A 12,981-nucleotide genomic window follows, 5' to 3' on the forward strand; every position below is an offset into this window, starting at 1 on the left:
ACTTGAATAGCAAGAAAGGCTTCATCAGCGAAGTATTATTCAGGAAACTCCCAAAAGACCAGACCCTGCCCGCTGTTGAGTCTGTTTATCAGTAGGTATGTGGTCTGGGAATTCCCTGTTCCAAACATCTTCTGCTTAGCAGTTGCATGCTCAAAATTTCTATAGGTGACAAAAGCATAGAACATAATTGTTGGATCGTGCGAGGTGTTCCCTCCGTCTTTTACATGGGCAGTCATATCAAAATTAATTTGGGTCCTAGTAATTGCCAAGCCCGGTCCCAACTGGAAGGTATATATCCCAGGGCCCTGGCAATCCTAAAGAAAGCCTTCCGGTCAGCCCCAGTGCTACCGTAGGCAGTTGAAGGTTCAAAAATGGAAAGGAGGTCACCATCCCAGGCGTAGCCTACAGAATCCGCAGAGTTGGCAGAAGAGAAATGGGTCCATATTAATCAGTTAAAGAGTTGTCACCCCAGACACACTTTGCGGCTGATTAAGGAGCCAAGAGAAAGTCAAATAGAGGAGACCTCTGGAGAATGAGAACAAGAAAAGGAAGAACCAGAAGGGAAGAGGTAGGTTCATAGGTATATCTATGTAACAGGGAGTACTTTTCTTGATTGTCAGTGCAAAAGGGATTACCAAAAATTCTAGTAAAAATCAATGGTTATCTGTGTCTTGTGAGGGATTATTCGTTGTTATTGTCTGAGTACTGTCATCATCGTAATGCATGTGTGTCCCACTGCTGTCAACCTTCCGGGAAGGCAGTCCGTGGGAAAATGTTGTAACCGGTTCTAATTTATTCACTAGATTCGTACTGGTTCTGCCCCTTCTTATACCAAGGAGGGCTTCCCCGGGGACCTGGAAAGGAAAGACCGAAGGAAAATCTGGGGGTGTCGCTCCACACCACAAAGAAAGACTGAAGGAAAAACTGTGGGTGTCGCTCCACACACAACAGGATGATCGTGGCGTACTGATCCCTGATGGAAGAGGGACTCCACCTGATGAACCCCACTTTGCCCTACTCTCCCTCAACAAGAAGTCTCAGGACAGTCATGGGTGGGGTTTGTGGGGTACATTTACCCACTCAGCAGAATTCCCCTCCATAACCAAGCTGCATTTCAGCAGTTACCAGCAAAGTGGCTGCACTGGCACTGTTGAGCACCATTGCCTCGTATCAAAACTGCTTTTTGCAGCTACAAAATGATGGCTGCACTGTCTTACCAAGCACCTATTGGGAAAGGTGAAACAGGGAACACACCGAGAAAGGCTGCCAGTGTGTTTTCTTAGGTGCACCAAAGAAGAGAATTGAAAAGCAGCACTGCTTTGCTGCTAGCTCAAAGTTTCCCATTGAAAAAGGAAATATTTTACATTTAAAATGATGCAGCCCTGATGCTCTTTTTCATCTGTTCAACATTACACAGTTCTGATCCAGTAAGACCCAACTATGCCCAGCCATACTCAAGTTGTGCTTTGCACAGGAAAGCATTTCTCACTGAATCACTGGCTGTGCCAGGCAAAATTTGGGAAATCACCAGAAACTTTCCTACAACAAGGTCATTGGGCCTCATTACGAGTTTGGAGGGCCCGGTAATTCCCATTCGCGGGACCCGGACCTGGTACATCCCCTTTCCCATTTCAGCCCCCATAGGGCTCAATGGGAATGGGGAGGATGTTAGCAGTGGTACCGTTAATAACGGTTAATGCTCTTACAGTAGTACCTCTTGCTATTTGTGCCAGGGAGAGCCAAGAGTGATGCCCAGACAGAGGGGAGGCATGATGGGGGCCCCAGCGTTTCTGGGATGTGATAGGGATTGCTTCGTCTGCAAGGACCAGGCTGACCTAGAAGTTATCTGTCGAGTTCATGTTGATGACCAGGTGCACATCACATGGTTAGGAGTAAAGGTAGGGTGGTGCCATTTGAGTCTAATCAATTGCCTTGTAGCGCATCAAGGTGGGAGAGGTCATTACCCACATGTGATGAAGATGGAGGAGATAACAACACAACCAATTGGAAGATTGGCTATATGAGATTATTAGCATGTATATAGGCGGAAGCAATGATGGTGGAAGGTGAACACTGTATATCGAGTCCGTCATAAATGACGGAGTTGTACATTTATCAGATAGCCACCATTTTGGAGGCAGTCAGAGCTCTGTGGCAGTGGATTTGTAATACCATGTCCCCCATTCCTTTTTGTATACAAAATAACGCTCTTGTTCTTCTCGAAAAAGGACGCACCTAGCCTTTTTCCCTAGTGGGTGTATTTTCTCAGTCTGGTTGCCAGAGAGCTGCCTTACATTATTGGTGACCCCGGCGAGTTGCCAGACTACCCTGCGATGGCGGAAGATTCCTGGCTGCACATTCGGATGGGCCGCGTCCACCTGCTGCAACCAGTCCCCTTTGTGCACACCTTTCAGATGTTTACAGGAGCTGTGCTACCAGAATTCCTGTCTGTTTATTGGAGTGTGGCACTGTCCCCGGATTGTGCAGGCCGTTAACGGGACACCGGGATGGAAGACTTTGGGTGAGCATGCAGACCTAAGTGCACCTTCTTAAAAAAAAAACAAGTGGGGTTCAGGAAGGGAGTATGAGTGTTTGAGTACGCGATGGGGAATTTGCATGTGTGTGCAGTGTGAGAGAATTTAATTGGTTGGTTGTAAATCCACGTGGTATTGTATGTATATTAAGCAGTTTTTATATATAGATGATTGTGGTGTACTGGAACCCTTTCATATGGTATTAGGGAGGAAGACAGCACTGTACAATGACATGGATAGAGACCCCGTATATGTAGTGGGTCTGGGAACACTCTGCCCAGTATAAGGGGGGGTGAGAACGAGAAGTAGTTGTGGTAGAGGCCCTCGTTGGCCTAGGATCTCCTCACCCAAAGTATGGGTGAGTGTTGGAATGAACATTAGATTTTTATTGTGATTTTTGTTATTCGTAATTGTTGTGTTGGTTAGGAGAGGCTGAGAGAAGGCCTATTATGTTGTGGAATAGGAAGTTAGTGAGAAGTGTGTGAGTGTGTGTGAGGGAAGTGTGAAAGGGAGGAAGTATTGAGGGGAGGGGTACAGGTTGGGGAATTGGGGCGAGGGCATTGTTTGCATTGTAAAATAGCGACATTGGGGCAACTAAACTGGAGCCGGTAACCCCGTTGGAATATATGTGTAAGGCCATTCCTTTGTACCGAGACAAAATTTGCATGGCTAGCGGAAACGAAGGGAGGGATGTTTAGCCATGGCTGGAACACAGGGACATATAACAGAGAAATATTAATTTGCATGTACACATTTTTGGCAGCCAAATATAAAGGGAAAACTTTGAAAAAACAGAAAGGAAGTATTAGAATTATGGGAGATGGAAGAAGATTTGGACGATGGGTGCACAGATTCTTTAAAGCCCATGGGTGAATTGGTCACTCTGCGGTTACTGTTTTGAGTGCACATGTAGCCCCTACCGACACAGCCGATTGTTCCCCATTAGGATGTTACCCTATGCGTCCTGAATCAGGACATACAGACCGATGTACATTCCCTTGCCTGCCGTAGCTCCCCCGCCACCCACACCGGATCAATATCATATTCTCCCTATCCCCACAGTGTCTGCTGCTGCAAGGGGTAAGGCATCAGAGGGAGATGATACAAAGCCACAGAAGGAGTTGGTATATGCACTGAGAAAGGTGAAGGGCGAATTGGCATGATTAAAGATAGAAGGGAGAGATGGACAATAGACTTCTGTAGGGACAGATGAATGGAGAGTGGGGGATATTTTGTTTCGGATGGATGGTAAGGCCATCAAGGATGTGCACATAGAAAAGGAAAGGAGGAGGTGAGAGGAGAGTATGGAGTATTCTACGGTGCAGTCAGATGATTAATATGACCGTGCCCGAGTGGGGCACTGTAGATGAGTGAGAAGAGAAGGAGCAGCCACCTGTGAGTTCCCCACATGTAGAAAGTGTGTGCGGACCTAGGTTACAGAATATGTACAGGCGTATGGCAATAGCTAAAAGGTTGATGGCGGGAAGAAAGAAGGTGGGAAAGGGAGAGGACCACAGTTCCCACTATTACAGAAGGGACCAGGGAGAGTGCAGTATATATCATGGGCACACATGGATACATATAACCTCATAAAGGTGCTCCCTCCTCTTACTGCTGGAGTTGGCAAGTGGATATACACATTTGAGAAGAAAATGGCTGGTACTACTTTGGCTGTAGGGGATTTGAAAAGCTTGCTTGTGTCGATACTGGAAATCAGGCTGATGACATATAGGTTACAGCTGTTTATCCAGGTGTGAAGTTGGGTGATGACAGTCATGCTAGAGCACATTTTAATGATATTAGGCTGCAAGTGTAGGCAGTGTTACAGTGTACATATCCAGATACGCCTGATTTCCAGTCAATCATGCAGAGGACGATGTGAGATGATGAGGATCCTGCCCAATATATATTAAGTATGCAAAAGATGTGGAGGGTAGAAACAGGAGACTCTTGGGACTGAGCGACTCCATTTCTTTATTTCAGAGTTAAAAGGGGCTTTCCTAAGGAAGTACAGAAGGCACTTGATAAGGGGATTGAGGTAAAGTGTTGGACGGAAATTCAGTCTATTATTATTCATCATTGTAAACAGATGAAAGAAAAGGAGACGCAAGTGACACAGCAAGCACAAACGGAGGAACCAAAACTGGTTCAAAATAAACTAGGAAAGGTTGCATTGAAGGGGGCTGTAGCGACAGTGCAGATAGAGGGGTCGGCAGAGTTCAGAGGGATTCAGGCCGATGTTTGAGTGGCACCCGTGTGGGGAGGTGAAAATGACTGGACAGGTGGGTATCAGCCTCTGTGCCAAGAGAGGGTTCTGGGGGTTATTTCAGCAGGGTAGAGGAGGATTTCCAGGACCCTGAGGGTAAAGAGGGGGGTTTTGAGGGATCGGGCCTCAGGAAGGAGGGGCAGGTCAGTGTTGGATGTGTGGGTGAATGGGTCATTTTTCAAGGGAACGTAGAGTAGGCAGGCAATCATTTGCATATCCTCACCAGCAGATGTATCCTTATCCCCATGGAACGCCGGCTTCATACCCCCAGTCGTATGGACAGGAACCCCCAGCAATTCCTCATGGTGCACCATTGCCCATAGTCTTGCCTGCTCCCCCACCATCCTTTTCACAGTTGCCAGCTCCAGACTCCAGTAATGTGCCACTGTACGTGTACCAAACAACAATGCTTTGCCAAATGGCACTGTGACCTATTATCAGGGGGGCACAGTGGTTGGAGGAAACTCATTTGTCTTCCCCGGAACAAATACTTATCCAGATTAGAACAGTCCACAGAGAGCCTTAGTGTGTCCACTCCTATCGGCCACTGCCGATCGTGAAGAGGAACCCTTGGTGGGCTTGGGGATAGGAAATAAACCATTTATTTTCATTGGTGAACACATTAGTGAGGGAGGATTCCATTTATCAGCCGAGGTCATGGATATGCAGGGTTTCCCTGGGAAAATTCAATCAGTTCCTTTTATGAATAAATTAAACATTAAGGTAGGGGTTTATCAGCCGAGGTCATGGATATGCAGGGTTTCCCTGGGAAAATTCAATCAGTTCCTTTTATGAATAAATTAAACATTAAGGTAGGGGTCAGAGAGGTGTGGGGCCCCTTGTTGTACTCCACAGCAACTCCGATTAATTTGTTGGGAAGGGATATTTGAGTAAGCTGAAAGAGGTGTGATGTGTTCGACACCTGGTATATTTACAGTGAGGGTAATGTTGACCTTAAATGCCTTGGGCGCTGAATCTGCAGTAAGAGGAATGCCAGTGCCCCCTGATCTGTTTCTGTATGAAAGTACAATACTACTCAGTGCAGTGCCACAAGTGGCTAATAAATATTGGTGTATACCTCCTGAATTCTTGTTTGGGCCTTCCCAACCCCAGGAAGTAGTTGCAGGAATGATCATTGAACTTGATATAAGAGTCCTAGTGTTAGAGGACAGGAATGTGTTAATATCCGTTGATTCTGATAAAGAGGAGTGGTGCACAGTGTTGGGTATTAACCCTACGATACCATTGAAAAATGTTTCAGATGAGGATCTTTTTGAGAAAAAAGGAAATGAGGGGGAAAACATATTGGAAGTGTGTGTCCCTTGTGACATTATGATACAATTCAGACATGTGGCTTGTTCCATGGGACTTTGCTTCAGTACATTTTTCTGAAGTACCCGATAAGTTGTGGATGAGTAATCCGCATGATGTAGGGCTCTTCCAGAGTGTTGCGCAAATACGTATCACCTTAAAATCTGGTGCTGTGTTGCCCCAAGTGAATCAATACCCCTTATTAAAGGCAGCAGAGAAAAACATTTATGACACTGTCATACACCTTTTGTATCAAGACATTATGGTGCCATCTGGTTCACCTTGTTATACAGCTATTTACCTCATGAAGAAATCAAAGAGAGCTAGTTGGAGGATGATCAGGACTTACGCCCCCCCAATTATGTTGCACAGGCAGAATTTCGAGTGGTTCCAATCCCTGCTACCATATCATGTCACATACCTGCTGAGGTGACCCACTGTATTGTGGTGGATTTGAAAAATGCCCTTTTCTCAGTGCCCTTACATCCAGATTCGCAATTTGCAATTCCTCAGAGCATTTCTTTTGCCGGGAGCCAATTAAAAAATACTTGGCTTGTACAGTTGTATCTTTAATTGAGTGTTACACAAGGATCTAGGAAACATTGTTGTTCCCAGTATCATAATTCCATATGTGGATGTTTTGTGTACCACTGAACGTAAGGGAGGACTCTATTGCTGTGTTGCAGTTGTTGGCTGATAAACGGTATAGAATTCCAGTATTGTCAGCCTGAGGTGTTATACGTGGGTCAACTGATTTCAGTGAACGGTGAACGGTAAAAGAGTGACTCCAGAACATGCTGTATCAGTGCACGCTACCCTCAGCCAGTGACGGTTAACGACATGCAGACATTTCTTGGAATGTGGAATGTGTAATTATTGTAGAGCATGACTTTTTCATTACACCTCATACATTAAACCACTGTTCCAGGCCCTTAAAGAAGCACAACAAATATAAAACACCTTCATTGGACTAATGAAATGGTTACAAAATTCCAGGAGCTGAAAGATGTGATTTCCACTGCTCCTGTGTTGGCCACTCCTGATTATACCAAGGAGTTCTCTCTTTTTCACATTCCAATGGTCAGATGATGGCTGCTGTGTTCACACAGCACAGCACAATGGTTCAAAAACCACTGCCATGTTAGATTCTGTCATGCAAGGACAGTTGCCATGCAAACAGGCATTGGCTCCTGCTGCCTTTGCCTTTGACAAATCTGCAACTATTGTCATTGCGTGCTCATTGACACTATACGTGAGCATTCTGTTTTTGCAATATTAGAGTAGTTCAAATCTACTCTGACTATACAAAGGGTTTCCGCATATGTAGTGATTCTTTCAAATCCATCCATCCATCCATCCATCCATCCATCCATCCATCCATCCATATTGTTTGTTGCAAAACAGTGAATGCAGCACTTTTATCACTGAACCCATTACTGATGATGATGAGGTGCATGACTGTGTTACATCCAAAGGTCCAGAGAACAACATTCCCAAGGCACAAGGCTATGCTTTGGATGAGGGAGAAGTGTTTCTCGTTGAGGGTTCCTCAAATATTGACCAGGAGACAGTTCAGTGACATACTGGGGCAGTAATGGTGCGCCTAGTTGTTGGGGAATACACGGTTTTTCTGCAATGGAGACTAACAGGTAATTATTCAGCACAGGCAGCAGAATTGATCACTCTTATAGAAGCACTTGAGGCAGCACAAGGGTGCTGAGTAACAATATATTCTGACTCTGCGTACGCTACAACAACTGTTCATTCAGGGTTTTTGAGATGGATGAGAAGAGGATTTCCAAGAGCAGATGGGTCTCTGCTGCAGCATTTGGTCTTGTTGAATCAGTTGATCCATGCTCTTTCACATCCTATGCTTGCCGCAGTCGTCAAGTGCACCGCCCAAACAAGTGGTGTGGACTTCGCTTCCCTTGGAAACGAAGCAGCAGACACGCAGCAAAATAGGCAGTGTATATGCCAATAAGAGATCTTCCTGAGCATCCAGTGTTTGTAAACATGTAGTTACAGTTGCAGGTCTCATAAACAGCACTTCATGTTACTGAAATTATTGAGATACAAGGCCAGGCGCCACAAAGTGAGTGTCACGACCCTCACCCAAAACCCCCTCTGGCAAACCCATTGGCCAGGTGGAGTGAGGACTCGGACCTCTAGAGCCTGGCATCCTCTTCAAAAGCCCTCATGGGGCCAGTCCTGGCACCTATGGCGCCAGGCTCATACACCATGAACAACAATGTGCTTGGGAGCTACTTTATTGTAATGTCAGCCAACATGGAGGCATCAGCATAGCTTGGTTCCTAAGAACCAAGCTATGCAGTCTAGTGTTTTGGGTGTGGCAGGCCTGGAACTACTTTCCCTGGTACTACTTTACTTGGGCTATATAAACCACACTCTGAATGCAGAACATGCTTCGTGTTACTTTGCAGCTTGCAACGTGACTCTCACTGTGTCCAGATATTCCCTCGAATCTCGGAGAAGCAGAACCTGCAAGGAGACAAAAGGAACATCATTAGCAGCAGCATCTTACCTGCAGTCTTCATCTTTTAACACTAGCAGCTACTGAGAACAGCTTATAGAGGCAACATTAAAGAAAGCTGTAGAGACATTTACAATTTATGAACTGCTCAAAAGGCTTACCTGGCTGGTCGCCTCTCGGCTGGCACCACTCCGGACATTCCACTCGCGCAGAAGAACACTGCGACCTACAAGGAAGGAAAACACAGGTTAGCAAAGGCAAGACTTACCGCATCTCCGTGCTGAAACTCTGCATATCTAAGGGAGAAAAAAGAGACATTTTCAACAAAGAAAGGCATGCAGGATAGCAACAAAACTAAAGAACAGCAATAAGACCTACCTGAACAATATCAAACGGGCCGGGGTCAGTGAAGTAACTGGACCGCACTCGCCCATGAAAGACAATGTGCCCCTGCAAAAAAGGCAGGACGGAGAGCACGCCTAATTCTACCACAAGGCAGAACCTTCCCCGCAGACCACATTCGGGCAAAGCTGAGAAGCATACCAGCGAGTAACCCAGCTGGGTGGCGTCCCTGTGGATACCAGGTGAGCGTAACAGAACACGACGCCTACCATAACAAATCCACCTGGGTGCCATGGAGACATTAGAAATGGACCAATTGGCCCAATTACTAGGAGAGCTTCGTGCTGAGGTTCATTATGCCCGACAAGAGACTAATGCCCTCCGGAGAGACCTAATAGTGACCAAAGAACGCACTGAAGAGATTAGCAGGCAATACTTGCAATCACAGGCAGGACAGACGCTTCTACCTGGAAGCAATCCAACGATGCAAAACCCTGCCATACCCCCCACTCCGGTACAGATCACTTTACCTGGAACAGTGCCCCTGGCACCACCAGAAAGGTTCCTAGGTGACCCACGGAAGTATGCGGCATTCATCAATCAGTGCCGCCTTCATTGTCTTTGTAGGCCTGGAGCATTTCCAAATGACCAAGCTCGGGTAGCTTATGTGTTATCATAGCTGAGTGGTAGTGCAGCAGATTGGTCGGTGCCGTTGGTAACCCATGACGATCCTCTATTACATGACTTTGGGGGTTCCCAGAGAGAAATGGAAAAACGTTTTGCTCGCCATACCCAGGAACAAGCAGTAGACAATTAACTCTTGTCCCTCCGACAGGGGAATCAGGACTTGTTAACGTACATTGCTACTTTCAACAGACTGGTTGCCAAAGCTAGGTGGCTAGAAAACAAAAGAAGCATGTTATTCCATCAAGGCTTACGAGGCGTATTAAAGGACGTCTTAGCCCAGGTGGTTGATCCACCCAGAGACTGTGCAGAATTCGTAAATCTGGTCGTTCAGCAAGACCACCGGTTGAAGGACCGAAAGGCAGACCAGTCTAAGACGGACCCTTGGACTGTGTATGTTCGACCAAGGGGAAAACACACCCCGTGTATCTGAAAATGCTGTATAACCCATGCAGATTGGAGGGATATGGCCTCCATTAACAAAACAAGAGCGGGACAAAAGAAGACAACAACAACTTTGTTTGTATTGTGGGAAACCAGGACATTTCCTGAAGGACTGTCCAGAAAATCCCCCAAGAAGAACAGTCGGGGCCACAGAGAAGGATGAAGCTAAGGAATCGGGAAACTGACAAGCTCAACAAATATAGAGGTCAGTTTGTCGAGTGAGAAGAAAGAGTTGCTGACCTCGCACTTTGCAATACCAGTGATCTTAATTAACCACCAACAGTCCTCAAGAATGCATGCCGTTGAAGCATACATCGATAGCGGAGCAGTTGGAAATTATATTGATCAAGAACTGGCAGCAGAGATGGGGCTTCCTTTGTGTTCTAAACCAACTATGGACAAGGTAACCACCGTGGATGGGACAAAAATCGATTCCGGACCAGTAACCCAGTGCACAGCCAGGTTAACCTTGCTGTGTCAGGACGGACATCGGGAGTCTATTTCATTCGATCTCATCAAGGCACCTCAGTTCAGGCTAATACTAGGGATGCCATGGTTGGTTGCTCACAACCCTTTGATAGACTGGCGGGCACGAAAATTAACCTTCTCTGGTGATTGCTCCCCTGCCTGATGTTACCAAGAGGAGAAACCCGACGTCTGTATCCCCATGACTCCCGGAGCAACAGTATCAACCCTGGGAGCAACTAATACCTTGCCAAGTGAATACCATGATTTCCAGGATGTTTTCTGGAAGGACCAAGCCAATGCATTGTCACCGCACAGGCCCTATGACTGTCAGATCAACCTTGTTCCTGGTGCACAAATCCCTTGCGGCAGGATCTACGCTCTCACAGAACCAGAAAACCTTCATTTGAAATCCTATTTAGACCAATACCTTGCAAACGGATTTATCCATCCTTCGAAGTCTTCCGCAGCCAGTCCTTTGTTCTTCGTACCAAAAAAGGAAGGAGACTTGAGAACCTGTATTGACTACCACGCATTGAACCATATCACCGTGAAGAACCGCTACCCCTTGCCACTTATCCATGAGATGCTAGACCAAGTTAAAGATGCCCAGATGTATACCAAATTGGACCTTCGAGGAGCATACCACCTGGTCCAAGTCAGAAAAGGAGATGAATGGAAAACCGCCTTCCGTACTAAGTACGGCTTGTTTGAATATCAAGTCATGCCCTTCGGGTTATGCAACTCTCCTGCAGCATTTCAATATTTCATGAATGACGTCTTAAGGGAGTTCATTGATGTGTGCGCCTTAGTGTACATAGACGACATCTTAGTATACTCAGCCTCGGAACAAGATCATGTCAGGCACGTTCGTTCAGACCTCACCAAGCTCCGTCAACATCGCTTGTTTGCAAAGCTTGAAAAATGCTTTTTTCACGTCACCGAAGTAGAATTTCTTGGTTTTATCCTTACTCCAGGAGGCATCAGAATGGACGTGCACAAGGGAGATGCCATTCTGAAATGGCCTTCACCGACGTCTCTGAAAGGGGTACCAAGCATGCTAGGCTTTGCAAACTTCTACCGCCGGTTCATCCCAGACTTCTCTCAGGTTGTGCACCCAATCACAGTACTATTACGAAAAAACAATAAAAAGTTTGCTTGGAACGAAGAAGCAGAAGAAGCCTTTCAGGAACTTAAACAAAGGTTTACCTCCACTCCAATCCTGCAACATCCTCGTCCAGACCTCCCTTATGTCACTGAAACTGATGCGTCCAGTCATGCAATGGGGGCTGTCCTTTCACAGAGAGACCCTGAAACCGGCCAGCTACATCCTGTGGCCTTCTGGTCGAAAAGGTTCTCACCTCCAGAGATTAATTATGCCATCACGGACAAGGAACTCCTGGCTATCAAATCCGCCTTTAAATTCTGGAGGTACTACCTTCTGGGGGCCAGACACACCATTATAGTCATCACAGGCCACCGAAACCTGCAATATCTCAAAACAGCCAAGGCCCAGTCCTCGCACCAATTACGGTGGACCCTTTTCTTTGCTGAATATGATTATGTAATCACATTTCGACTAGGAGTCTACCAGTCACCATCCCCAAAACGGACGGCCAAACCGAGAGAACCAATCAGACACTCAAGCAATATTTACGGTCCATGCAGCACCACGAACAAAGGAATTGGAAAGACCTAGTATGGATAACTGAATATGCATATAACAATTCTTTGCATTCAAGCACGGGACAAACTCCCTTCTATACCCTTCATGGCAGACATCCACGTACCTCTGAACTAGACCTTCCAGCCAGCTTGGAAATGCCAGCAGTAAAGACTCTACACACAACCAATACTCAGGCTTTCAAAAGGGCAAAGGGACACCTTATTCATGCCAAAGAAAAACAAAAGAGATTCGCCGACCAAAACCGGAAAAAGGCCCCTGATTATCAAGTAGGAGACAAAGTTTGGTTAGCCGCTAAATTCGTACCCATCAACGGAACCCGGACCTTTCATACCAGATTCTTAGGACCCTATACCATTAAGGCAATTATCAACCCAGCAGCCGTGAAACTCGATTTACCACCTAATCTATACATCCACCCGGTATTCCATGTGTCCCTCCTGATACCAATGCAACCCGGCACATGGATTGGGACACCACCTAAGCCCATACTTGTTGACGGAGAACCAGAATTCGAAGTCAAAGATATCTTGGATTCTAAATACTTTAGGACCAAGCTATATTATCTCGTCGATTGGAAAGGATTTGGACCACAAGATAGATCCTGGGAGCCCAGTGAGAATATCCACGCACCAAGTCTAATCTGGAAATTCCAACGGAACTTCCCAATCAAACCTAGGCCAGACAGAAGGAACACCATGGGAGGGGCCTTAGGGGGGAGTGCTGTCACGACCCTTGCCAGGTGGAGTCAGGACTCGGG

This window comes from Ambystoma mexicanum, chromosome 1q (genome assembly GCF_040938575.1).
Source record: "Ambystoma mexicanum isolate Mex_15411 chromosome 1q, UKY_AmexF1_1, whole genome shotgun sequence".
In the NCBI taxonomy this organism is placed as follows: Eukaryota; Metazoa; Chordata; class Amphibia; order Caudata; family Ambystomatidae; genus Ambystoma; species Ambystoma mexicanum.